Source organism: Phoenix dactylifera, unplaced genomic scaffold, assembly GCF_009389715.1.
Source record: "Phoenix dactylifera cultivar Barhee BC4 unplaced genomic scaffold, palm_55x_up_171113_PBpolish2nd_filt_p 000413F, whole genome shotgun sequence".
NCBI lineage: Eukaryota > Viridiplantae > Streptophyta > Magnoliopsida > Arecales > Arecaceae > Phoenix > Phoenix dactylifera.
This window is the reverse complement of record NW_024067853.1, coordinates 287596-313740: the sequence shown is the minus strand read 5'-3', so window position 1 is coordinate 313740 and position 26145 is coordinate 287596.

The window sequence follows — 26145 nt, the reverse complement described above, 5'->3', positions numbered from 1 at the left end:
GACGGAGGTCATGGACAACTCGTCAAAACCCCATCGTCTGTCATATGTCAAGATTTATTCGACTTGAGTTCGATAGTGGAAAACTCTTTCTCCACTTACTGCCCTGGCCAAGGTCTTAGAACTCAGTCTAACAAATCACATAGGATCACTCCTCTTCTATCAACGGTCGATAGATTCCTTATAGGTGCATACCCTACTCCTACAGTGAACTACTGCAGCCAATCTACACTGCATGGACCCATATGGCTAGAGACCCATGTATGTGTGCAGTCAAACTACAATAACCTCACTGTGAGTAGCCGAAGCACCGCAGGTCAAAGGACCAGGTCACACTACTGCAACATCAAGTAAGTCACTGACGAGTGGATAGACATCCAAGTGACTTCTTGTCTTGGTCACGCTCAGTACCCTTGTTCTCTAACAAGCACCCTGCACTATCACTTCAGTGTCCCTACACTGTGGACTCAAGTCTCGTCCATCCAGAAGAGGAAAGTGATCTGTGCACTGATCGGATCGATCACCGTCCTCGTGATGATCCATGATCAGGAGCATTTAGAAATTAATCCACCAATGATACATGGCTCAAATTCTCAACCTTCTGAGAATATGTATCATCATCTTATTAATTTCTTGGACGATTCATAGACAATAAACAATATGAATGAAAAGATGCCTTTTATTTATTCAATAATAAAATAGTCAAGTACAAAATATGTCCCGAGAATCAACAATGTGTCAGCCAAATTGGCTTCTAGGGCATACATCTAACAATCTCCCACTTGCACTAAAGCCAATTGGTCATATATCTTAGGCCCATCTTCTCAAGGTGGGCTTCAGTCTTTTGCTGACTCAGCTTGCTTAGTGAAGGGTCTGCCACGTTATCCGCGGAGTCTACTCTCTGCACTCTACATATTCTTCTCCACATAGTCGCGTATGAGGTGAAAGCGCCGCTCTATATGCTTAGACTTCTGATGAGACCTTGGCTCCTTAGCAAGGCTATGGCGCCAATTTATCGCAGTAGAGTGTTATGGCATCTGATGTCATCACATCCAGCTCTGCAATGAATTTTTGAACCAGAAGCCTTCCACTGCAGCTTCAGAGGCGGCGATGAACATTCGCTTCATAAGTAGAATCAGAATGATCGGTTGTTTTAGAACTCTTCCAATTACCGTACCACCAATTGCACAGAATTCTGATGTGACTTTCTGTCATGACATCAGTCATGAAGTCTGAATCTGTGTACCCTTCTACCTTAACTTGATTTCTCCAAAAACCAAGAATAAATCTTATAGTTCTTCTCAAGTACTTAAGACATATTCTTCACAGCTTTCCAGTGTTCTTCACCTGGATTCGACTGATATCTGCTTTGACACTCACAGCAAGAGCTATATCAGGTCGTGTACATAGCATGGCATACATGAGGCTTCCTATTGCCGATGCATAGGAATTCTTGCTCATGCGTTGAATTCCTCAGATGTGTTGGGGGCACATCTTCTTGGAGAGATGATTCCATGCCTTAGGGGTAAGAGACCCCTCTTGGAGTTTCCATGCTGACCTCTTCAGCACCTCCTCTATGTTACATTTTCTGTGACAGGCCAAGCATCCTTTTAGATCTATCTCTATAGACCTTTATTCCCAAAATATAGGATGCTTCCCCAAGGTCTTTCATGGAGAATTCTTTTGACAACCAGACCTTGACCGAGGTTAGCATGGGAATATCATTCCCAATCAGGAGAATGTCATCTACGTACAGTACGAGAAAAACGACAGCACTCCCACTAACCTTTTTATAAACACATGGTTCCTCTCGTTTTTGATGAAATCAAACGTTTTGATTGCATCATCGAAACGAGTGTTCCAACTCCGAGAGGCTTGCTTTAGTCCATAGATGGACCTTTGCAGCTTGCAGACCTTGTGATCTCCATCACTGGAAGTGAAACCCAAAGGCTGTTCCATATAGATATCTTCATCAAGATATCCATTCAGGAAAGCAGTTTTCACATCCATCTGCCAGATTTCATAATCATGAAATGCTGCAATGGCAAGCAATGTTCGGATGGATTTTAGCATGGCTACAGGTGAAAAGGTCTCCTGATAGTCAATGCCTTCGGCGCTGACTATACCCTTTCGCCACAAGCCTTGCCTTATAGGTCTCTACTCTCCATCCGAACCTATTTCCTTTTGTAGATCCATTGCATCCAATAGTACAATACCTTCTGGTGGATCTACTAAGGTCCAGACTTGGTTGGAATGCATGGAGTCTATCTCTGACTTCATAGCTTCCAGCCATTTCTCCGGAATCGATATCAGATATCGCCTCGTTGTAGGTTTTGGGATCCTGTATGTGATCCCATCTCCCACTAGGAACATTTCCTCGGTATCCTCTTCTAGTATACCTAAGTATCTATCGGGAGGATGGAGACCCTACTAGATCTACGAGGTGGTTGAGGGACATCGTGTACTGGCTCTTATGAATGGTTCTATAGGATCCATGACTCGTTGCTTTTCAGAGACTTTCTCTTCAAGCTCAATTTTCCTCCCACTGCCTCTATCAAGGATAAACTGATTTTCCAAGAAGATGGCATGACGGCTCACAAACACATTGTGATCCTCTGAGACGTAAAAATTGTATCCTAAATGACTCTTTAGGATATCCTATAAAACGAGCACTTATGGTCCTAGCCTCTAATTGTCCGCCTGTGTCGCTTGACGTGGGCCGGACATCCCCAAATCTTGAGATGACCCAGACTTGGTTTCTTACCAGCCATATCTCATACGGTGTGGTAGGAACGGATTTAGAGGGAACTCTATTCAATAAATAAATCCTGTGAGTAAGGCATCTCCCAAGGAACATAGGTAAATCAGTGAAGCTCATCATGGACTGACCATATCCAATAGGGTCCGATTCTCCTCTCTGACCACCCGTTGAGTTGAGGTGTACCCGGAGGTGTCCATTGTGAGACTATGCCGTTTTCTTTGAGATAGTCCCGGAATTCCCACTAAGGTATTCCTCCTCGATCTGATCGAAGAGCCTTAAGAGGTTTTCCAGTTTGTTTTCTACTTCATTCTTGAACTCTTTGAACTTTTCAAAGGATTCAGACTTGTGTCTCATAAATACACATACCCATACCGTGAATAATCATCGGTAAAGTAATGAAGTAGAATAACGTCCCCTGGCTAGCACATCGAATGGGCCACATACATCTGTATGTACTAGGGTAAGTATTTCAGTGGTCCTCTCCCCATGTCCTACAAAGGGCAGTCTAGCCATCTTTCCTTGAAGACAGGACTCGCAAACTGGATATGACTCGGAAGTCAATGAGCCTAAGAGCCCATCTTTATCCATTTTGTTCATTCTATCTTCTCCAATATGGCCAAGTCTGAGGTGCCACAAATATCTTTGGTTTATCTCATCTCTGGATCTTTTGGATCCTTTGGCACTCACATCTTGCTCGGTAACATTCACAGATACATCCATATGTAAATGATAGAGACTGTCAATCATAAAACCACGTGCGACTATTTTATTTCTCAAATAAATAGAACAGCAGTCTTTGTCAAATGTAAAAACATGACCTTCCTGTGCTAGACATGAAACAGAAATCAAATTTCTGCTAGCAACAGGTACATAATAGCAGTCTCTAAGTATTAAACTAAATCCAGACGGTAGTCGCAGATGGTAGGTGCCCACAGCCACAGCAGCAACTTTTGCCCCGTTGCCAACCCGAAGGGTTACCGCACCTTCCGCCAGCCTTCTACTTTCCTTTAGACCCTGCATGGTAGTGCACAAATGAGCACTAGAACCAGAATCTATAACCCAACTAGAAGTAGAAGAAACCGTTAGATTAGTTTCAATAATGAGCAAGTCTATACCTTCTGAAGGTGTGTCACCTTTCTTGTTCTTCAGGCTCTCGAGGTATGAAGGACAGTTTCTCTTCCAGTGGCCTTCGACATTGCAGTGGAAACATTTTCCTTTGTCGTTAGCCTTTTTCTTTTGAACTTCCTTCTTTGGCTTCTTGTCTTTCTTCTGCTTCTTTGCAGGCTTCTTTTTCTTCCAAGTAGACTTTCTCTTGGAACCAGAAGTCAACTCAGCAGCGAGGACATTGCCCCTTGAACCTTTCAAGGCTCCCTCAGCAGTTACCAACATGTTGATTAGTTCAGTCTTAGTGCATTCAATCTTATTCATGTGGTAGTTTACTATAAACTGACCAAATGAATCAGGAAGTGACTGTAGGATCAAATCCACTTGCAATTCCTTGTGCATGTCCATACCGAGCTTCTCAAGCTCCTCTAGGTCCTTGATCATGGTCAGACCGTGATCATGGACAGACTGCCCTCGCGCATCTTCGCTTTGAAAAGCCTCTTGGACACTTCAAAACGAGCTGTGCGACTCTGCTCACCATACAACTCTTGCAGGTGTGCCAGTATGTCCCTAGCAGTCTTTATATTTTCATGCTGGCATTGGAGTTCATTAGACATAGATGCCATCATATAGCATTTTACTCTAATGTCATCGTCCAACCACTTTTTATGCATCTCACGCTGAACATCAGTGGGACGTGCTGGTAATGTGGGGATATCTGAATCGAGTATGTAGCCTATCTTCTCACAGTCCAAAACTATTTTGAGATTTCTAAGCCAGTCCTTGTAATTGGTTCCGGTCAGTCGGTTGGTCTCAAGAATACGGGTCAAAGGGTTTGAAGCCGACATTGTATCTGCAGAGAGTAAAGATTCTAGTTAGACTTTTGTACTTGATCCTAATCTGTCCTAAGGTCTTTTAGAACAAATGTGACTCCCACTATTTTCTCGAATTCCTCACACTCCCCTGGTAGGAAAACGGAAATCCCACACGACTAGGGTTTCTAGTGGGTACTGCGGTCCCACCAATTTACATGCCACCTCACCTAACAGTTATTGGTGACACATAGATGGATGAGTGTACAACTCTTGTACAATGCTTCTCAAGCATGTTGCAGTGCAACTTGGTCTCTAAGCCATGAAGACCTCACCTAACAGTTATTGGTCCATTTCTTAGTTAAGTCAGACCCACCGTATAACCGTAGGAATAAAGTCGTCATTGGGTCCTCACCTAACAGTTATTGGTGCCCAACCCCACCTTTACCCTACAACATCTCATGTCTATAGAGAGGTCCAGCCCCCCAATGCAACTTGACCACTGTATCCAGCCGAGACAAGTCAACATCAGAAAGGCCTTAGCAGCTCTACTACAGTGGAAGACCTATTGACTTAATATTGGTTAATCAGGTCTTAGTGTTTGCAACTTGAGCCTTTCATAAGAGGTAATCGAACAATTGGCCAGGTAAGCAGGTGGGAGGCTCCCCTTACTCAGAGAGTAAGGTCCTAATTAAGTAACCACCTTTCATGCTTTCCTAGACACCAATTAGATCAATTAATCTAATATGACTTGCTCATGTCGGTTCACTCTCGACTTGATTGAGGAGGTTTTGATTTAGGTCTCAATTGGGTTTGCTACATCACATGTAGACCTATCTACCCGACTCTCATTCACATCACATGCAAACGGCGCATTGCAGGCAGTTATAATCGCGGCAATAATTAAAGCTAAACTTTAACTAGGTGATGATCATGGATTCTAATTAGGTCGTATTACAAGCACATGCACATCAATCGATCAAGTGGTCTTCAACTCTTGAATTGGATTCCAAGCTTCCTTGATTCGATCCTTGATCAACTCTTGATCCCATCGCCATCAACCGCTTAGATCACCTTTCATCTCATGCCTTTGCTTCAACTTGATCGTTGATGTACATCACATCACAGAAATACAACCAGATGTAAAATAAAAATAAAAATAATTTACATCTCCTTTTAGGAGGCACGCAGGCCTCTCAAAACATCAAATAAGATGCATGCAAGCATCTGAAAAATTACATGACATCGCAGGTCATTACATTTGATACCAAAAGGGGTTGAATCCTATGATCATCACCGTATGCTACAATTATAATTTTCAGATCTGAAACTTAACTGATTATATCATGACATAGGTCGCTGATCATGCTAATCATGATTCTAAACTTTGTAATCCCATTAACAATGCAATTAGAATCATCTTTTTATCACATAAAAATCAGCATGTAAAAATCAGCACCCCTGAAAAATCTGCATGCAGAATTTTTCAGCATGCATGATCATTTAATTTTCAGATCTAATATGCCTTTAGATATTTAATTCTTACCTTAATCTACGAAGCCTAGGCTCTGATACCACTGTTGGGAACCCGCCCATGCCGCTGATATTTCAAAAATTTTCAGATGGCAGCGGAATCGGCATGCACGGGTTCGACGTTCATCGCATGAACGTTGTTTCGAGACCTTTCGTAATTAGGTAAGAATTAAAACTTTTAAAACTAATAGGAAGATCAAATCTTCACCTTGCGCGGGTAGATGATCACCGCGAATCTGAATTCGTGGTTTTGGAAGAGGGTTCGCTTGAAGCCGTTCAAACGTCCGGCCTCTACGGGTATCCACACGAAGTAGAGAACCGATCAAAGCTTTCTTGTCTTCCCGGGGTGCTAGCTCCCTTGCAAAGACTCCTTTGATGGCTGATCTCTTCTCTTTCTTTCAACTCTTGAAAGTGCTTGAGAGGAGGAAGAAGAAGGATGAAGAAGAGGAAGTAGATGAACCCCTGCACAGCCTTCTTTCTGTTGCTTGCGCTGGATGAAGAAAAGGAAGAGGAGGAAGCCGCCAACACTTGGAGGTTCCTTCTTTCTTGCTTGCGGCTGCAACTAAGAGGGAGGAAGAGGGTGGCCACGGCACAAGGGAAGAGGGCTCCAATACTAGGGCGCCGGCCTCATGGTGCTTCTTATAGCCATCAAGGGCTCCTCCAAAGTAGGAGCCCTAGATGGTTTTCCAAAGAAAGAAGGGGGCGCCGGCCCTCTCTCTCTTCTCCGCACCCAAGATGAGAGGGGCTGATGCCCCTCTTACTTGGTTAACCTAATCCTCTTCCAAAGAGGATTAGGTGCCTCTCTCATGGTTTAATCCTAATCTAATTAGGATTGGCCAAATTGGGTTCAATCTATGCTAGTCCTAATCCAATTAGGACTTGAATGAACCATGACTCAATTGAACTCTTCAATCCTAATCCAATTAGGAGTCATGTTGATTCATTAGATTAATAATTAATTAGGACTTAAGGAATCCTAATCCAATTAGGATTTGTTTAATTTTAGTCCTAATCCAATTAGGACTCTATTTGAATCCGAAGTCCTAATCCAATTAGGATTTCTAGGAATCCTACTCCAAGTAGGAATCCAATTTTAATTCAAAACTCCTAATCTCATTAGGATTGAGGAATCCTATTCCAAGTAGGAATCCAGTCCTAATCCAATTAGAACTCTAGGTATCCTACCCGAAGTAGGATTCTTGTTTCAAGTCCAATTAATTAATTCCTTTTCCTTCTTCAACTTCTTATCAATCAAATTGATTTCTTGTGATTCCTAATCACGATTTCAACCATCGGATCGGTCAATACTTCTAGTGTGTGTGACCCCATAGGTTCTATTCTGACTGGTAGTGAGATATATTGTGATCTCTATCACTATATCATTGAAAACTCCTTTCAATGGGTTGGAACGATTCCAACTCAACTCATTAGGGTTTATCGATCATCAAGATAATCCCTAATGAGTCCCACCATCCACCAGTGACACCTAGCAGCATGTAGGGCTACCCCAGCAGGAATGGGAATGATGAACCTCTAGTGCAGTTAACATGTGATACAGTCCTACTATCGTGATCCCTACAGGACGGAGGTCATGGACAACTCGTCAAACCCCATGTCTGTCATATGTTCAAGATTTATTCGATTGAGTTCGATAGTGGAAAACTCTTTCCCACTTTACTGCCCTGGCCAAGGTCTTAGAACTCAGTCTAAACAAATCACATAGGATCACTCCTCTTCTATCAAGGTCGATAAGATTCCTTATAGGTGCATACCTCTACTCTTACAGTGAACCTACTGCAGCCAATCTACACTGCATGGATCCCATATGGGCTAGAGACCATGTATGTGTGCAGTCAAACTACAATAACCTCACTGTGAGTAGCCGAAGCACCGCAGGTCAAAGGACCAGTCACACTACTGCAACATCAAGTAAGGTCACTTGACGAGTGGATAGACATCCAAGTGACTTCTTGTCTTGGTCACGCTCAGTACCCTTGTTCTCTAACAAGCACCTTGCACTATCACTTCAGTGTCCCTACACTGTGGACTTCAAGTCTCGGTCCATCCAGAAGGAAAGTGATCTGTCGCACTGATCGGGAATCGTATCACTGTCCTCGTGATGATCCATTGATCAGGAGCATTTAGAAATTAATCACCAATGATACATGGCTCAAATTCTCAACTCTTGAGAATATGTATCATCAATCTTATTAATTTCTTGGACGATTCATAGACACATAAATAATATGAATGAAAAAGATGCCTTTCTATGTTATTCAATAATAAATAGTCAAGTACAAAATTATGTCCCTAGAATCAACAATGTGTCAGCCAAATTGGCTTCTAGGGCATACATCTAACACTCATGTTGTATATCTCTTGCCGCACCTCAGCCGTCATGTCTGTCACGGCTGTCAGGGAAGGGACCAATGCGGAAGATGTGGGCGCAGGAGAGGGAGTAGGCACCGCACCCCGGAGCTCCTGGAGCAGATCTCGGACTATCTCCTGCCGCAGCTCCCGGAGCTGCTCAGACGAGATCCGGACCTCCATAGGCTGAGTGGCTGAGGAGGAGGGTTCGGCTGAGGTGGTAGGAGCAGGAGTGGATGGAAGATCTGGATGGTCTGGAAGGTCTGGGTAGTCTGAATCGGGCTCAGGACTGGGGGAAGGTCTGGTGGTCTGTGAGGTGAGGGACGACTTCTAACCCAGATCCCCTCTCTCTTCCGAAACCCCATCCTGTGTAGGGTCCCTGCACGCGTGCGATCAGTCCATCGCAATGCGCGAAAGGGCTCCCCCTCAGGAATGGGAATCTCGTACTCTCTAAACAGAAGGGTGAATATCATGCCGTATGGGAGGGTGAGCCTAGGTCTATCTAGGGGCTCACATATATACCTATAGATGAGTTTGGGAAAGTTGATCGGGGTGTCCTGAAGAATATAAAACATAAGAGCTAGGTCTCTCTCATTTACAAAATCAAATCTCCCTGTCTTAGGGAAGATGGGCCTAGACAGTATACTCAAAAGGATCCGCACCTCAATCGGTAGTGAGCTAGCGGATACCTCGTCTAGAGGTGACTGGGGTGGAAGCCCTAGAACGGCCGTAAGGGCCTCAACCCTGTCCTCAGGGTGTGTGGGAGCCACCCCTACTAATGGAAGGTGGAGGATGTGGGCAATAAGATCCTCCGTAACAAAACAGAGGGACACCGGCTACTGTGCCCTCGATACCCCCCATCTCCCCGATGGACGGTACCATAGAACTCTCTAACAAGGCCAGGGTAAGTGGGGAGGATCTAAAGTGAGGAAGTACTCTAATCCCTGTGCCCTAAGCCTATCACCTATGGTGAACCCTTCCCGGGAGAGATAGTCGAAATCGACATATCTCCCGAGTGGTGACGGCCTTTCCCGGCCAATGGCCTCGCGGGAACCGCCCTAGGCGGGGAACGAGCCGGAGGTGGTTGCCTCGCGGGATCGTGCCGCGCCTTGGAGCGCCGCTCGGGACTGGCCTCCGAGTCGGGACCTCTTCCGGACAACGGTCTTACGCAGGCATTATGACCTAGACGGAATGAAAAACCTAAAGGACGGAGAAAGGTCGACGGAGGAGGCTTGGGACCGACCGGGGGCGACCTAGGAAGGGATGAAAAAACCTAAGAACCGGTGAAAGATCGACGGAAAAGGGGTTGGAGACGATCGGGGACGACCTAGGAGTCGGCTCTAGGGCTTTTGAACAGTGGCGGCTTGAGAGAAAAGTGTTTTTCGAAACGACAAATCTAGGTTAAAAAGTCGGATCCCGACTGGCGAGTCGACTCCACTGAGTCGCGAGTCGACTCGACCTCGAGTCGACTCCAGAATATGCGCGAGTCGACTCTCCTTATGCGCCTGAAGACTTCGAGTCGACTCCCGACTATATGCGAGTCGACTCCCCCTCTGCTGCCATCTTTGCGAGTCGACTCCCGCAAATGTGCGAGTCGACTCCCCCTTAGGAGCCGACTCTGAAACTTACTTGAGTCGTCTCTAACCTTGGCACGCACCTAAAAATCATGCTATAATCGTGCCAAATGAGGGAAAAACACTAAAGTATGATCTGATTTGATGATTATTGAAAAGAAACACTATTTTAACCACAATCTAGTCATCAAAATCAATGAATCTAGTGGAAACCACCACTAGGATGGATCAATCACTCCTAATCCCCTCCTAAGCACACTAAACCTCTCTTCACTTAGGGGTTTTGTAAAAATGTCTGCTAATTGATTATCAGTAACAAACAAATTGGAGTGTCACATCACCATTCAATAACATGATCTCTTATGAAGTGATGTCTTATCTCAATGTGTTTAGTTCTTGAATGTTGAATTGGATTTTTAGTTAGATTAATGGCACTTGTATTATCACAATTAATGGGAATTTTATCTTGTTTAATGCCATAATCTTCTAATTGTTGTTTAATCCACAAGATTTGAGGCACAACAACTCCCAGCTGCAACATATTCAGCTTCAGCAGTAGATAATGCAACCGAGTTTTGTTTCTTGCTAAACCATGAGATAAGATTTTCTCCTAGAAATTAACACGACCCACTGCGTACTTTTTCTATCAAGCTTACATCCAGCGAAGTCTGAATCTGTGTATCCTATTAAGTTTAGGCTAGATTCTTTAGAGTACCATAGCCCTATGTTCTTAGTTCCTATTAAAGTATTTAAAAATTCTCTTAACTGGCAGCTAGATGTGATTCTTTAGGATTAGCCTGATATCTAGGCACACATGCAAACACTAAACATAATATCAGGTCTACTTGCAGTAAGATACAATAAGGATCCTATCATACCTCTATAAAGTTTTTGATCTACAGATTTACCTGATTCATCTTGATCTAATTTGCATGATGAGCTCATGGGGGTGCTGATTGACTTGTTTCCCTCCATATCAAACTTCTTGAGCATCTCCTTGATATACTTGGCTTGATTGATGAAGATGCCTCCTTCAGACTGTTTGATTTGAAGCCCCAGAGGAAGTAGTTCAGCTTCCCAATCATGCTCATCTCAAACTCACTCTGCATCAAAATCAGCAAATTCTTCGCAGAGGCGATTGTTAGTAGCACCAAAATGATATCATCAACATAAATCTTACTAATAACATATCTTTGTTTTGCTTTTTTCAGAAATAGGGTTGTATCTACATTTTCCCCCTAGAGAATTCATGTTCTAATAGGAATTTGCTAAGTCTCTCATACCATGCTTCTAGGTGCTTGTTTTAAACCATAACGTGCTTTGTTCAGTTTATATACATGATTTGGGTATGATGATTTTCAAAACCAGGAGGTTGTTCTACATATACCTCCTCATTAATATACCCATTTAAAAATGCACTTTTTACAACCATTTGAAAAAGTTTTGAAGTCCTTAGAGCATGCATATGCTAATAATAGTCTAATAGCCTCAAGTCTAGCTACAGGAGCAAAGGTTTTATCAAAATCTATACCTTCTTCTTGATTTATAACCCTTTGCTACTAGTCTAGCCTTATTCCTTATAACAATTCCATTTTCATCAAGTTTTTTTTTATAAATCCTTTTTCGTGCCTATAATAGGATATTCAGAAGGTCTCTCTATTAGATTCCCATACCTTGTTTCTAGTAAATTGGTTTAATTCTTCTTGGCATTGCATTTATCCAATTTACATCATTTTCGGCCTCTTCTATGTGTTTGGGCTCAAAGTGTGAGACAAAAAGCTAGATGGTTATTTAAATTTCCTTCATCGATTTAGAGTCAAATTTACCTAGATTATCTTTCCCATTATTATGAACAAAACACCTACATCCAAAAACATGAAAGTAATTAACTTTTGGTTTTCTGTTTTTCCAAAGTTCATAAGGTGTTTTCTTTATTGATGGGTCTTAATAAAACTCTATTTTAATATATGGCAAGAAGTATTAATGGCTTCTCCCCAAAAAGTACTTAGGGAGGTTACTTTCACATAACATAGTTTCTAGCCATTTCCTCTAGAGTCCTATTTTTCCTTTCCACAACTCCATTTTGTTGTGGTGTCCTAGGTGCAGAAAAATTATGAGTTATTTTCTTTTTACTACAAAACTCATTGAATAACTGATTTTCTAAATTCCGGTACCATGGTCACTTCTAATGGCTATTACTGAAGTATCTCTAGCATTGGTTACTTCCTTATGAAACTTTTTTAAATACTGAAAAAGCTTGATTCTTTATGTGCTAAGAACATAACCCAAGTGTACCTAGATAATCATCTACAATAACTAGACCATATTTATTTCCACCTTAGGCTTGTTGTTCTAGTTTGTCCGAATAGGTCCATGTGTAATAATTCTAGAGGTCTAGAGGTAGAGACACATTTTATGGATTTAAATGAGTTTCTAGATTGTTTGCCAAATTGACATGGCTTCACATATTTTGTTCTTTTCAAATTTTTAATTTTTGGCAAACCCTATCACGGAATCTCTTTTAAACTAGTTTAGTTATTGTGTCCATGCTTGCATGACCTAACTTACGGTGCCATAACCAACTAGCATCATTATCTTTAGTTTCATTAACAACTAAACATTGGTTATGTTTTGCAAGATCTTCAAGGTCTACAACATATACATTTCCACGTCTAATCCCTTTAAAAACTAAACTACTGTCGATTGAGGGTTTGTTATAATGCATAGTGATGGTTTAAACATAACATCATATCCTTTATCACATAATTGACTAATGCTTAAACAAGTTATGCTTAAGACCATCAACATATCTAACATTATCTATAAAAGTTGAAGGGGTGATTTGAACTTTACCAATACCAATGATGTGACCTTGGTTGGTTGTCTCCAAAAGTCACAGCACCTCCCTTCTTAGCTTCAAGGGTGAAAAAATTGATCCTTATCACCCGTCATGTGCCTTGAGCAGCCACTTTCCAAATACCATCTGATGTGGGGTCGGAACCCCGACACCAGCCCGCACACCGGACGAGCAGGGAAAGCAATCCGCGTCCTCCCCGAGGTATTGTCCGCTCTGGGATTGCCGCTTCGGGTCTGCGGGAGGCGCCCAGGGAGGTCGCCTAGGGCCGGAGCCCCAATGACAGTCCCAATGACAGTCCCGAGCCCTGGGCCGGCGCGGGGGGTCCGCGGAGGTACTACCCCTACCCTCACGGTTTTGTCCTACAAAAGGGCCCTCGGTGAGGAAGAGGTGTTTGCACCCCCCATTTAAGGCACAGACCTTTCCGCTGATTATCCGATGTGGGACTAAACTGGGAACCCCATCCCACAACACAGCCCCCCGAGGGGGAAGGTCTGTGCGTGGCCGGGGCCCTTCCTCTAGCGCCATCTGATGTGGGGTCGGAACCCCGACACCAGCCCGCACACCGGACGAGCAGGGAAAGCATCCGCGTCCTCCCCGAGGTATTGTCCGCTCTGGGATTGCCGCTTCGGGTCTGCGGGAGGTCGCCCAGGGAGGTCGCCCAGGGCCGGAGCCCAATGACAGTCCCAATGACAGTCCCGAGCCCTGCCGGCGCGGGGGTCCGCGGAGGTACTACCCCTACCCTCACGGTTTTGTCCTACAAAAGGGCCCTCGGTGAGAAGAGGTGTTTGCACCCCCCATTTAAGGCACAGACCTTTCCGCTGATTATCAGATGGCGCTAGAAGAAGGGACCCGGCCATGCACAGACCTTCCCGCTCGGGGGGCTGTGTTGTGGGATGGGGTTCCCAGTTTAGTCCCACATCGGATAATCAGCGGAAAGGTCTGTGCCTTAAATGGGGGTGCAAACACCTCTTCTCACCGAGGGCCCTTTTGTAGGACAAAAACCGTGAGGGTAGGGGTAGTACCTCCGCGGACCCCCGCACCGGCAGGGCTCGGGACTGTCATTGGGCTCCGGCCCTGGGCGACCTCCCGCAGACCCGAAGCGGCAATCCCAGAGCGGACAATACCTTGGGGAGGACGCGGATGCTTTCCCTGCTCGTCCGGTGTGCGGGCTGGTGTCGGGGTTCCGACCCCACATCACCAGCAGTTTTTGTTGACCTTGGCTGCAAGACACTCCTACACAAGCAAATCATGTCAACTTAGGTACCCAAGTTTTCTTGGGTCCTTCATGGTTAGTCAAGTTGGTTCCTTTTGGAACCCATACCCTTTTAATTTTCCTTCTTGATTTATCTTTCCTAAAATTACACACATTTACTTTATGACCTATAGTTCCACAACAAAAGCAGGTTATTTTCTTAGTTTTAGTTTTCCCAGCTTTAACAAAGAAGTTACTAAGAAGTTTTTGTTTATTTCTTGGTTTATATCCTAAACCCGCTTTATTAAATACTGCTCATTGACTATTGAGTATCATATTTAACTTTTCAGAACTATATGTAAATTTTTCAACTAAGGGTTTGTATTTGTTAAGTTCTTTAGGTAGTGTTTGATTTTCTGTTTTTAGATCATTTAGTTTGTTTGTTAGATCCTTGTTTAAAATTTGTTTATGGTTTTTAAATTCTGAAAATTCTTTAGTTAGTTTTTCATTATCTTTAGTTAAGGTATTAGTCTTTTGAGTTAAAAGTTGGTTGCTTGTCTTAAGTTCTATATTTTTCTTTGGTGATTAAATCCTTATCCTTAACTAATTTATCGTATTTATGTAGGTATGATTGATTAGTTATTTTTAGTTCTTTATTCTTAAGATTTATTGCTTTATATTCTATCATTAATTCATTAAAAGCATCATAAAGTTCATCAAATGTAAATCAAGCTGTGTTTCGGAAGTTACCTCATTTTCATTGGCCATGAAGCAGAAATTGGCCTTCTCTTCTTGTTCTTCATCCGATGATGAAGATGATGTGTCGGAGTCCGATAGGGTGGTGACAAGGGCTTTCTTCTTCTTGTACTTGCTGCCCTTCTTTAGTAAGGGACACTCAGCTCTGATGTGTCCCGACTTTTTGCACTCATAGCACCCAATCTCCTCATTTTTCTCTTTCCTTACCTTTGTCCTTGCGGTCGGAATTTGAGGGACCTCTCCTTTGATGATAAGCCTTCTTGTGGTTGATGAATTTTTTGAACTTGCGCACAAGAAGTGCCTCACCATCATCTTCCTCATGTTCTTCTCCTTCACTGCTGCTACTGCAAGATAATTCCTTGTTAGATGAAGTAGATTTCAGAGCTATTACCTTTTTCTTGTGGGAGGACTCTTCCTCGTTGTGTTGCTTCATGGTTAGCTCGTGCGTCATTAAGGATCCAAGAAGCTCCTCGAGTGGTAATTTGTTCAAGTCCTTGGCTTCTTGGATTGCCGTCACTTTAGCTTCCCACGACCTTGGTAGACACCGAAGGATTTTCCTGACAAGCTCACTGTTAGTATAGTTCTTGCCAAGACTTTTTAGGCCATTGACAATGTCAGTAAACCTAGTGAACATGCTAGTGATTGTCTCATTAGAATCCATTTTAAATAGTTCATACTTATGAACCAATATATTAATTTTGGATTCTTTAACTTGATTTGTGCCCTCATGGGTCACTTCAAGTCTATCCCAGATCTCTTTTGCAGAGTTGCAAGTAGAGACCCTATTGAATTCATTTCTGTCTAAGGCACAGTAAAACACATTCATAGCTTTAGAATTTAGTTGTGCCTTTCTCATGTCATGTTCATCCCAATCCTTTTCTAATTTGGGTACCGTGATACCCTCTACATATGTGGATGGGATGTATGGGCCATTTACTACAATGGTCCACATCTCATAGTCTTGGGCTTGGATGAATATTCTCATCCTAGCCTTCCAGTATGAGTAGTCGGATCCATTAAAGAAAGGGGGTTTTTGGGTGGACTGACCCTCAATGTGGGAAGATCCAAATGGGGTTGTCATTTTGATCTTTTACTCTTGGGTGGAAGAGTTTAGGCTCTGATACCACTTGTTGCCCAGATAGACAACCCAAGAGGGGGGGTGAATTGGGTTTTAAAATAATTTTAACTATTAAAGCGTTTGTGGGTGACTAATTAATGCTTTTTACAAGATGATTAATTAGTTGCTGTGATGTGTATGAAATGAGAGTAATGGTAAGAGACAAGCAATCACAAACACAAAGCTTTTTATAGTGGTTCGGAGCTAACCCTTGCTCCTACGTCCACTCCGCAAGTCTCTCTTGGGAATTCACTATAACCCCTTGGATTACAGCCGGTTGTTTTCCAAGCTCACAACCAAACTTGTTGTTTTACGAGCTCACAACGAACTCGGTCGGTTTTCCCAGGCTCACCGACTAGAACCAACCCCGATTGTTTTTCCGGGATCACAATCGAATCCTTACACGTTGGTTTTACACTCGGCTCACCAACCAACCTCAATACTCTTGATTCAATGCCCCGATTGAACCAAGCAAAGACAAAGGTGTAGATAAAAGAGACAAACAAAAAAATACAGCTTCTCAAAAGCAGATAAATGGCAATATGAACAATAACGAAGTTAAGAGCCCTCAAACGCTTTTAAGTTGGAGAAGAGGAAGGGCTTCTTAAACTTCTGGTCTCCTCTTGAGTAAGTAGTCGACTTGAATGCAGGAGGAGAAGGCTTTTAATTGCTGGAAAGATGTAGGTGGATGCAGTAAATGCAGATCTTCCTCTTTTTCATTGAAGAACACGTTGCAGAGCTTGAATGCTTGATTAGTTGGAGTGGAATGGTTCTTCTCTGCCTTGCTACAGTCTTCTGTGGCTATTTAAAACCAACCCCCACGGAAACTAGCCGTTAGAGAGCTTTTTCTGCCCGTTCTGCACACTCTGTGCAGCCTGACAATGTGTCCGTTGGTGGGTTAGAGTCGACTCGCGCGATCAGGAGTCGACTCGGCTGTAGCGGGAGTCGACTCAAGCTTTTCCGGAGTCGACTTGGCAACTATTCCAAATTTGAATTAAAGTTGCCTTCACGACTGGGAGTCGACTCGTCTTGACCTGGAGTCGACTCGCCAACTTCTAGAGCTGACTTGGCAATTTCGGAGTCGGCTCATCCACTGAAGTCGTGGATCCAATTTTGAATTTGATCCACTCGAGTCGACTCGACTGTCCTGGGAGTCGACTCGAATCTCAGAGCCCGAACTCCCGATTCTCTGTCTTTTGGCTCGTCCAGTCTTGGAGTCGACTCGAACTTTCTCGGAGTCGACTCGGCTCTCAGTTTCCGAAACTTGGTCTTCTGACTTTTTGATGTGAAGCTGTCTTGGAGTCGACTCGAGCTGTCTGGGAGTCGACTCGAATCTCAGAGGCAGTTAACTTGGTCTTCTGTCTGTTGATGGTCGCGGAGTCTTGTAGTCGACTCGCGTAATGCGGGAGTCGACTCGAATCTCAGAGTCCAGAATCTGCCCTCTGACTTTTTCTTTGTGTACTGCTGAGAGTCGACTCTTGCTGTTCTTTGGAGTCGACCTGCCAACCATCGGAGTCGACTCGCGTTCCACTGGAGTCGACTCGAATCTCAGACCCGAAAACTGCTCTCTGACTTTTTCTTTGTATTCCTCTTGGAGTCGACTCTTACTACCCTGGAGTCGACTCGGTGAACCTCGGAGTCGACTCGCACACTTCGGGAGTCGACTCGTTGACAGGTTCTTGAGTTGAAGCTTTCAGTTCGTCTGTCTGTTCTCCAGTCGGAGTCGACTCGTACTAATCCGGAGTCGACTCGAGCTCGTGCCAGTGAACTTGATACGCTTGGAGTCGACTCGTGATACTCTGGAGTCGACTCGAGTCTCAGACTTTGGTTCAAGCTGACTTCTTAACTTATCCAAAAATTATGAACCAAGTCTTGAGACCTTAGACAAGATTTTCACTGAAACACCTTAATTGAATTCATTAGTAAAAAAGAAATATACTCAAATGCTTTGAGCTCATCAAAATCAAATAGGGTTTTAATCAATCACTCCACATTCATGGCCAATGAAAATGAGGTAACGTCCGAATCGCATCTAGATTTTACATTTGATGAATTGTATGACGCATTTAACGACTAATGATTGAATATAAGGCCATAAATCTTAAGAATAAAGAGCTAAAGATAGCTAATCATCATACCTACATAAATATGATAAATTAGTTAAGGATAAGGACTTATCATCAAAGAAAATTTAGAACTTAAGACAAGCAACCAACTCCTAATTACAAAAATTTAATACCTTGAGTAAAGATAATGAAAAACTAACTAAGGAAATTTCAGAACTTAAAAACTATAAACAAATCTTAAACAAGAATCTCACAAAAAGAACTAAATGATCTAAAAGCAGAAAAACAAAACACTAACTAAAGAACTTGAAAAATACAAACCTTTGGTAGAAAAATTTACGTATAGTTCTGGAAAAATTAAATATGATACTTAATAGTCAACGAGCGGTATTTAATAGAGCGGGTTTAGGGTATAAACCTAAAATAAGCAAAAACTTCTTTAGTAACTTCTTTGTTAAAGCAGGAGAAAGTAAAACTAAGAAAATAACCTGTTTTTGTTGTGGAACTCTAGGACATAAAGCAAATGTGTGCAATTATAGAAAAGAAAAAACAAAAAGAAAATTAAAAGGGTATGGGTTCCAAAAGGAACCAACATGACTAACCATGAAGGACCCAAGAAAACTTGGATACCTAAGATTATATGATTTGCTTGTGTAGGAGTGTCTTGCAGCCAAGGTCAACAAAAATTGCTGGTATTTGGACAGTGGCTGCTCAAGACACATGACGGGTGACAAGGATCAATTCTTCACCCTTGAAGCTAAGAAGGGAGGTGCTGTGACTTTTGGAGACAACAACCAAGGTCACATCATTGGTATAGGTAAAGTACAAATTACCCCCCGTCCACTTTTATTGATAATGTTAGATATGTTGACGGTCTTAAGCATAATTTATTAAGCATTAGTCAATTATGTGATAAAGGTTATGATGTTATGTTTAAACCATCACTATGCATCGTAACAAACCCAAATGACAATAGTTTAGTTTTAAAGGAATAAGACGTGGGAATGTGTATGTTGTAGACCTTGAGGATCTTGCCAAACACAACCCATGCTTAGTTGTTAATGAAACTAAGGACAATGATGCTAGTTGGTTATGACACCGTAAGTTAGGTCATGCAAGCATGGACACAATATCCAAACTAGTTAAAAGAGATTCTGTGATAGGTTTGCCAAAATTAAAGTTTGAAAAGAATAAAATTTGTGAAGTATGTCAATTTGGCAAACAATCAAGGAACTCCTTTAAATCTATAAATTGTGTCTCAACTTCTAGACCTCTAGAACTACTACACATGGACCTATTCGGACCAACTAGAACCACAAGCCTAGGTGGAAATAAATATGGTCTAGTTATTGTAGATGATTATTCTAGATACACTTGGGTCATATTCTTAACTCATAAGGATCAAGCTTTTTTCAGTTTTCAAGAAATTTCATAAAGAAGTAACCAATGCTAGGGATACTTCAGTAATAGCTATTAGAAGTGACGCATGGTACCGAATTTGAAAATTATTTATTTGAAGAATTTTGTAGTAAAAAGGGGATAACACAACTTTTCTGCACCTAGGACACCACAACAAAATGGAGTTGTGGAGAGGAAAAATAGAACTCTAGACGAAATGGCTAGAACTATGTTATGTGAAAGTAACCTTCCTAAGTACTTATGGGGAGAAGCCATTAATACTTCCTGTCATATACTAAATAGAGTTTTATTGAGACCTATTATAAAGAAAACACCTTATGAACTTTGGAAAAAACAGAAAACCAAAGGTAAACTATTTTCATGTCTTTGGATGTAGGTGTTTTGTTCATAATAATGGAAAAGATAATCTAGGAAAATTTGACTCAAAATCTGATGAGGCTATATTCTTGGGGTACTCTACAACTAGCAAAGCCTATAGAGTCTTTAATAAAAGAACCTTAGTTATAGAAGAATCTATACATGTTGTATTTGATGATTCTAGTGACATCTCTTCTAGCAAGAGAGTTAATTTTGATGATGATGCTGAAATTCTTGAAGAAAAGATAGATGAGATGACATTACAAGATGATAATCAAAAATTAATTGAAGGTGCATCATCAAGCCAAGAGGCTATTGTGGATCATGGGGCTAACTAAAGCTTGGAGGTATGCTCACGGGCATCCTAAGGAATTAATTCTAGATGATCCATCTCAACCTATTAGGACTAGAGCATCCCTTAGGAACTTAAACAATCATCTAGCTTTCGTTTCACATTTTGAGCCCAAACACATAGAAGAAGCTGAAAAAGATGTAAATTGGATAAATGCAATGCAAGAAGAATTAAACTAATTTACTAGGAACAAAGTATGGAATCTAGTTGAAAGACCTACTGAATATTCAATTATAGGTACCAAATGGATTTATAAAAATAAACTTGATGAAAATGGTATTGTAATAAGGAATAAGGCTAGACTAGTAGCAAAGGATTATAATCAAGAAGAAGGTATAGATTTTGATGAAACCTTTGCTCCGGTAGCTAGACTTGAAGCAATTAGACTTTTACTAGCTTTTGCATGCTCTAAGGATTTTAAATTATTTCAAATGGATGTAAAAAGTGCATTTTTAAATGGGTATATTAATGAGGAGGTATATGTAGAACAACCTCCTGGTTTTGAAAATCATCAATACCCTAATCATGTTTATAAATTGAACAAAAAACTTTATGATTTGAAACAAGCACCTAGAGCATGGTATGAGAGACTTAGCAAATTCCTATTGGAACATGAGTTCTCTAGGGTAATGTAGATACAACACTGTTTCTGAAAAGGCAAAATAAAGATATGTTATTAGTACAGATTTATGTTGATGATATTATTTTCGGTGCTACTAACAATCGCCTCTGCGAAGAATTTGCTGATTTGATGCAGAGTGAATTTGAAATGAGCATGATGGGAGAGCTGAATTACTTCCTTGGACTTCAAATCAAACAATCTGAAGAAGGCATCTTCATCAGTCAAGCCAAATACATCAAGGAGATGCTCAAGAAGTTTGATATGGAGGAAAACAAATCAATCAGCACCCCCATGAGCTCATCATGCAAATTAGACCAAGATGAATCAGGTAAATCTGTAGATCAGAAGCTATATAGAGGTATGATAGGATCTTTGTTGTATTTAACTGCAAGTAGACCTGATATTATGTTTAGTGTTTGCATGTGTGCAAGATATCAGTCTAATCCTAAAGAATCTCATCTAATTGCAGTCAAAAGAATCTTTAAATACCTAATAGGAACCAAGAATATAGGTTTATGGTATTCTAAAGAATCTAGCCTAAAATTAATAGGATACACAGATTCAGACTTTGCTGGATGTAAACTTGATAGAAAAAGTACCAGCGGGTCTTGTCAATTTCTAGGAGAAAACCTAATCTCATGGTTTAGCAAGAAACAAAACTCGGTTGCTTTATCTACTGCTGAAGCTGAATATGTTGCAGCCGGAAGTTGTTGTGCTCAAATCTTGTGGATCAAACAACAATTAGAAGATTATGGCATTAAACAAGACAAAATTCCCATTAATTGTGATAATACAAGTGCCATTAATCTAACTAAAAATCCAATTCAGCATTCAAGAACTAAACATATTGAGATAAGACATCACTTCATAAGAGATCATGTACTGAATGGTGATGTGACACTTCAATTTGTTTGTACTGATGATCAATTAGCTGACATTTTTACAAAACCCTTAAGTGAAGAGAGATTTAGTGTGCTTAGGAGGGGATTAGGAGTGATTGATCCATCCTAGTGGTAGTTTCCACTAGATTCATTGATTTTGATGATTAGATTGTGGTTTAAAATAGAGTTTCTTTTCAATGATCATCAAATCAGATCATAATTTAGTGATTTTCCCTCATTCGGCACGAACATAGCATGATTTTTAGGTGCGTGCCAAAGTTCGAGACGACTCGAGTAAGTTTCAGAGTCGGCTCGTAAGGGGGAGTCGACTCGGACATTTACGGGAGTCGACTCGAGATCAATGGCCGCAGAGGGTGAGTCGACTCGCATACAGTCGGGAGTCGACTCAAGGTCAATAGGCGCATAAGGAGAGTCGACTCGCGCATACTTTGGAGTCGACTCGAGGTCGAGTCGACTCGCGACTCAGAGGAGTCGACTCGCAGTCGGGATCCGACTTTTTAACCCTAGCTCCATCGTTTTCAAAACATTTCTATTCTCCGCCGCCACTGTTCACAAGCCCTAGAGCCGACTCCTAGGTCGTCCCCAAGCTTTTTCCGTCGACCTTTTCACCGTCCATTAGGGCTTTTCCTCCCATTCTAGGTCACTATGCCTCATAAAGTCGTTGTCCGGAAGAGGTCCCAACCCGAGGCCGGTCTCGAGAGGCGCTCCAAGGCTCGGCACGATCCCGCGAGGTCACAACCTCCAGCTCGTTCCCCGCCGAGGGCAGTTCCCGCGAGGCCGTGCGCCGGGAAGGCGGTCTCCACCGGGAGATACGTCGATTTCGACTATCTCTCCCGGGAGGGCTTCACCATAGGTGAGAGATTGCGTGTCCAGGGCTTAGAGTATTTCCTTACATTAGATCTCCCCACTTACCCTGGATTAGTTAGAGAGTTTTACGGTACCGTCCATCGGGGAGATGGGGGTATAGAGGGCACGGTAGCCGGTGTCCCTTTGTTCATTTCGGAGGATATCATTGCCCACATCCTCCACCTTCCACAAGTAGGGGTGGCTCCCACACACCCCGAGGATAGGACTGAAGCCCTTACGGCCATACTAGGATATCATCCTCAGTCCCCCTTAGACGAGGTATCCGCTAGCTCACTTCCAGTTGAGGTGCGGATCCTCCTGAGCATCCTGTCTAGGTCCTTGTTCCCTAAGACCGGGAGATTTGATTTTGTATCTGAGAGAGACCTAGCTCTCATGTTCTACATCCTCCAGGACACCCCAATCAACTTTCCCAAGATGATGTATAGGTATCTATGTGAGCCACTAGATAGACCTAGGCTCACCCTACCCTACGGTATGATGTTCACTCTTTTGTTTAGGGAGGCCGAGATTCCCATTCCTGAGGGGGAACCCTCTAAGGCAATGCGATGGACTGATCGCATGCGTCCGGAGACCCTACACAGGATGGAGTTTCGGAAGGTAGAGGGGACCTGGGTTAGGAAGTCTTCCACCTCCACACATACCACCAGACATTCCCCTAGTCCTGAGCCAGATTCTGACTATCCTGACTTTCCCTCCACTTCTGCTCCTACCACCTCAGCCGGACCCTCCTCCTCAGCTCCACCACCCATGGAGGTCCGGATCGCTCCTGAGCAGCTCCTGAAGTTGCGGCAGGAGATTGTCCGAGACCTGCGAGATGATCTGCTTAGGGAGCTCCGAGGTTCAGTGCCTGCTCCCTCTCCTGTACCCACATCTTCTGAGTTGGTCCCTTCCTTGACAGTCGTGACAGACATGACGGCCCATGTACGGGAAGAGATCTACAATGTCCGGAGCTTGATCCAGGCCCAGTTCTCCAGTATGAGCGAGGTCACGAGCACCACTCGGACGATGCGCGATGACATCCGGAAGGACATGAGCACCACTACTCAGGGGGCCGAGCGCTTGTCGAATGTGCTCATCGACAAGCTGGACGCACTTCAGAAGTCGGTGACCGAGCTCTCCACCACACATAGCAGGGCCACTTCGTCCATTATCTCTCAGCTCGGGCATGTTACAGATGCGGTCACCCTCCTCATGGAGCAGAATAGATTGAGAGGAGGAGCCACATCCTCGAGAGGAGGAGACACATCCTCGAGAGGAGGAGTTACATCCTCGAGGAGACCTTAGCTGTTTTTGTGTTGACATGTATTGTTTTGCTTTACTTATTGTATTCTCAAATGTATTTACATACAAATCAATACAATGAGTAGCCATATTTTCTACAATTCTGTGCCATTTGATCTATGATTGATTGTGTGTTCTGATTACCTCCTTTTTGATACGATGACAAAAAGGGGGAGAAATATTTAATAGATATGTAAATGGAATCAACATAAAAGGAATCAAAATGAAAATTAAAATATAATTTGTTCTTAGTGGATTTGGTACCTCGAGGCTCATTATCTCTCTGTTGGGGCTCCTAATAGAGTAATCTCCAGAATCTATTCAAGGGATATTCGGAGATTAGTTGAATCCAACTCAAGAACAAATTGACAGATTTTCCCTCTAAAAACCAAAAATTCAGTTCAAAAACTTCAATGCATTAAAAGGAAATTCAGAGAATCAAAACAAAGTAGAATGCATATGTTGAGGGGAAGAATCTGAATTTTTAAGAAAGCTAAATCATTAATTATATATATAAGCCAAACAATTGATTGCATAATATGAAGGCTTATATAATTCCAAATGAAAGGGGGAGCTTTAACTCCAAAATTTATTGCTTCACACCTTTCAAGCTTGGATATATTAAATTACCAGACATTTGAATTCATTTATGGATTTTATTTCCTTGTTTATTGAGCAATTCACTTTACATATACTCAAAGTTTTGTCATCATCAAAAAGGAGGAGATTGTGGAGTGATTGATTAAAACCCCTATTTGATTTTGATGAGCTCAAAACATTTGAGTATATCTTATGTTTACTAATGAATTCAATTAAGTGTTTCAGTGAAAATCGTGTCTAAGTGTTTCTAGACTTGGTTCAAGATATTTTGGATAAGGTATGAAGTCAGTTTGAACCAAAGTCTGAGACTTGAGTCGACTCCAGGATATTACGAGTCGACTCCAAGCGTATCAGAATCACTGGCACGGGCTCGAGTCGACTCCAGACCAGTACGAGTCGACTCCGACTGAGAACAGACAGACGAACAGAAAGCATCAACTCAAAACCTGTCAGCGAGTCGACTCCTGAAGTGCGCGAGTCGACTCCGATGCTTACCGAGTCGACTCCGGAGTAATATGAGTCGACTCCAAGAAGCTACAGACAGAAAAGTCAGAGAGCGTTTTTTCGACCCTGAGATTCGAGTCGACTCCTGTGGAACGCGAGTCGACTCCGATGGTTGGCAGGTCGACTCCAAAGAAAGTGAGAGTCGACTCTCAGTGGAACACAAGGCAAAAGTCAGAGAACCATTTTCGGACTCTGAGATTCGAGTCGACTCCCGCAATACGCGAGTCGACTCCAAGACAGCGCGACCCAAAAAGACAGAAGATCAATTTGTTGTCTCTGAGAGCCGAGTCGACTCCCAGACAGCTCGAGTCGACTCCAAGGCAGCGGTACACCAAAAAGGCAGAAGACTAAGTTTCGGAAACTGAGAGCCGAGTCGACTCCGGGGAAGTTCGAGTCGACTCCAAGACTGGACGAGCCAAAAGACAGAATATCGGGAGTTCGGGCTCTGAGCGCCGAGTCGACTCCCAGGACTGTCGAGTCGACTCGAGCGGGTCAAATTGAAAAGTTGATCTACGGATTTCATGGGAGGAGCCGACTCCGAAAATGCCAAGTCAGCTCCAGAAGTTGGCGAGTCGATTCCGGGTCAAGACGAGTCGACTCCCAGTCGAAGAAGCTACTTTAATTCAAATCCGGAACAGTTGCCGAGTCGACTCCAGAAAAGCATGAGTCGACTCCCGCTACAGCCGAGTCGACTCCTGATCGCGCGAGTCGACTCCGACCCCAACGGACACATTGTCAGGTTGTGCAGAGTGTGCAGAACGGGCAGAAAAAGGTGTCTAACGGCTAGTTTCCGTGGGGGATGGCTTAAATAGCCATAGAGGACTGTAGCAAGGCAGAGAACTACCATTCCATTCAAAGAGATCAAGCATTTATTCTCTGCAAACTTGCTTTCAACGAAAAAGAAGGAAGAGCGCCATTAACTCCATCCAACAACCTCTTCCCAGCATTGAAAGAAGTCTCCTCCTGCATTCAAGTCGATCAGACGTTCCAGAGGAGACTCAAAGTTCAAGAAGCCTTATTCTACTCTAACGCAAAAGTGTTTGAGGGCTCTTAACTTCTCTCTAGTTTATATTGTAGCAAATCTGCTTTTTAAGAAGCTCAGTTT